The sequence below is a fragment of the Parasteatoda tepidariorum genome, chromosome 10 (assembly GCF_043381705.1).
Source record: "Parasteatoda tepidariorum isolate YZ-2023 chromosome 10, CAS_Ptep_4.0, whole genome shotgun sequence".
Taxonomy (NCBI): Eukaryota; Metazoa; Arthropoda; class Arachnida; order Araneae; family Theridiidae; genus Parasteatoda; species Parasteatoda tepidariorum.
Window position 1 is genome coordinate 34,524,778 of NC_092213.1, and position 3,738 is coordinate 34,528,515.

Below are 3,738 nucleotides of genomic sequence, written 5' to 3' on the forward strand. Positions count from 1 at the left end.
CCGTCCCCGAGGACGGCTTGTCCAACAATGTACCCGTCCTCCTTTGAAACTAACCCGTAGCTTCTAAATAAATGAAAATATAATTTTCTCTTATTTATTACAAACATTTATATAAATTGCACAATGAATTAGTAGTTACTAGGATTACATTATACAGTAATAAAAGAAATACTAAGTTACTAATAGTAACCTAGTATTTCTTTTATGAAATAATTTATTTCTTTTATGAAATAATTTAAAAGACAAAGGTCAAGTTATCTGGAATGTCAATTTATCCGAGGGTACTGCGTTTTTTAAATGAATCAAACCTGACGTTTGCCAGTTGAATTGAACACGGTTTAGAATCCTTTTGAAATCAAACTAATCATTGGGCTTTTTCGTGGTTTTCCTATGAACTTAGTGCAAATAGAAGTTAGTTCCATCAAAAAGTCCTCCACACAGGCTAGTTTATCCCAATGCTTGATCTAAGAGTTCCCTTGTCTTTTAGGCTGATATAAAAGAAGACTACGGAGGTGAACATTGGTAGTTGAAAACCTGAAAATGGGTTGATTCAGGGCTCGAAAAACCGCCCGTCCTCGGCGGTCAAAAATTCTTCCCGGACAACGAATTTCTCGAATCCGACGTCCGCGCGGACGGCCATTTTCCCGTTAATGTTCGTGATACATTTTCAATTTTTGTTATCTTACAAGAGTCTAGCGCCTCATTTCTAAAATGACCCTGAAATTGAATTGATGTTTTCTCCGTCTGGGAGTACTGCAGCTGCTGAACTTAGCAATGAACTTCAGCAATGAACTTACAAAAAAATGCATTACGTACTGGTCTTAAACAAGAAGCGGTAAACGCAATTATGAGCATCTACCTAAATGGAAAACCCCTTTCAGATTTCTATGCAGAAACCTCTGTAAATCATTGGCTTGATTGCCTGAAACTAAATGATATATCAACATTCTAAAACTCTGATTTCCAGATTCTAAAGGTCCCGCAGTGGACTGATCGTTAAGACACGGTTCTCAGCAGATCACCGAAGTCAAGCATCACTGGCTGCGGTCAGTGTGCGGGTGGGTGACCCACTTGGATCAGTCTGCGTAGGGACCGAGGGTGTGCGGTATTGGTCCTCGTTAAACTGTGCTACCGTAAAGTGCTCGACTTCGCGCGCAGGTCGTCGGGCTACCGAAGCGGGGGTGCCATCCCCTCCGCAGAGGATCAAAATTGTGATGGCATGTCTTCGGATCATCCTCAGGGATGTTTCCCAGACCGTCACCAATAACCCATTGTGCAGCTCTAGTGCGACGTAAATGAACTCTACTACTATTACCAGATTCTAAATAATTGAATAACTTAAATTTATAAATTTGTTTCGTCCAAAGTTTAGTCTTAATGCAAAAAAAATATTTCAAATAACTTAGCTTAAATTATCATCGACGGAAAAAAAATCTAAAATTCTGATCCAATATAAAGCTAAATAATTCAAATCAAAAAATTTCAATGATGAATTTTTCAATCTTCTATGAGCTTCAACCCATGAATTTGTTTACTTTAGATTTGGTGTTTATGTGTAAATTTTCTGTAATAATATTTGAATTTCTAATATCTTTGATAAAAGTATCAGGAGAGCAAACAAAAATTATTAATATTTATATTCAGAAACCTTAACTTTATCTAAAACTAAGTTATACATCTATAACCTAAAACCCTAATTTTTTTTAATCTAATTAATTTAACAACTTAAATCTATGAATTTATTTCGACTAGAATTAATGTTTATATCCAAATTATTTTAAATAGCATTGAAATTTCACACATCTTAAATTATTACAAAAAGCGCAAAAATAAATAAATAAACCAAAAATAATTTAATCTAAAACATTAAATCAATCCAAAGATAAATAGATACATCCATATTAAAAAAAACCTGTTTATTTATTTATTTGCCATAAATAGTTTAAGAGCCTAAATCTATAAATTTATTTAGTCTAGAATTATTCTTTACTTCTGAATTTTTCAAAATGACATTCAAATTTCAAATATCCTATATTAAACTCCATCAAATAAATAAATATTTATTCTAAAACCACAATGTCTTGTGCACACCGTTTCTTAAATATCTCCAGAATAACGCATGAAACTATGAAACGCTTTCTCCTTTGAGACCCAATACTGAACTGCGAAGCAAGCAGGAAGCAAATTCTAGGAACACTAGAGGAGCGAAAGCAATTATTATCCAAATTTCCTGTTGCCATCCTCGCAATGAGTTTTTCTATCGAAAATGCAAGCCCGTGTCTCCTTTTTAATTTCCTCTCTAATGCGTGTCTCCTTCTCACGTCTCTTTTATTGCTGTTGAGAACTTCTCATTTATGGCAACAATCATGCTTGCAGACGATAAGAAAGAAATGTTTGAATTTTTGATGTGGGGGCATAATTTTGTAATGGGGAGAAGAGGTAACTCAAGATTGAAGAACAAACAAAGTTTCATTTGTATTCTCGCAATTTTCGTTTTCATTTCAATCTTGGCTTCCGTTCAAGATATATATAAATTTTTTTAAAGTTTATTTATTTTTTGTTTTGTTTCGTTTAAGTCGAAATATAAAGGTGGAAATAACTATTCGTCTTGATTAATGCAGACAGTTTGTGTCTGAAATAATGTAATGAAATATTTATGATTTATATTATTGTTATATGTTCAATTTCGAGTAGCTTTATGGTTTAAAATTTTCTTCATAAAAAGTAATGGGATTTTATTTTTTATAACTGATCAGCATGTCATGAATATTTATGACGTCAATGATTCTGCTTTTTTTATCCAGAAATTTTTGAGAATTTTTAGAGTAGTTTTGCGCTTTTTAAAATATTTTTCGAGATTTTGAATTGTTTTTTCCTTATTTCAGGAATTTTTGATAAATATCATGCATATATATTGTGAAAAGGAAATTTTTTATGTGGAAGTTAATTGAATTGGTTTTGATACGAAACTTCAAAATAATAACTTAACTATGAGATACTTCTGAAAATAGGTTTAACTGGTTTTCAAAAGAATTGTCTAAACTAAAACTTCACATAACGTTTCCATAATGTGATGTTTCTGAAAATAGATAGAACTGGTTTTGATACGAAACGTGGAAATAATAACTTAACTGTGAAATACTTCTGAAAATAGATTTAACTGGTTTTCAAAAGAATTCTCTAAACAAAAACATCACACAGCGTTACTATAATGTGATGTTTCTGAAAATGGATTGAACTGACTTTGATACGAAACGTCGAAATAATGAGATAAAAACTATGAGATACTTCTGAAAATAGGTTTAACTGGTTTTCAAAAGAATTGTCTAAACAAAAACATCACATAGCGTTACTATAATATGATGTTTCTGAAAATGGATTGAACTGGTTTTGATACGAAACGTCGAAGCAATAACTTAACTATGAGATACTTCTGAAAATAGGTTTAACTGGTTTCCAAAAGAATTCTCTAAACAAAAACATCACATAGCGTTAGTATAATGTGATGTTTCTGTAAATGGATTGAACTGGCTTTGATACGAAACGTCGAAGCAATAACTTAACTATGAGATACTTCTGAAAATAGGTTTAACTGGTTTCCAAAAGAATTCTCTAAACAAAAACATCACATAGCGTTAGTATAATGTGATGTTTCTGTAAATGGATTGAACTGGCTTTGATACGAAACGTCGAAATAATAACTTAACTAAGAGATACTTCTGAAAATAGGTTTAACTG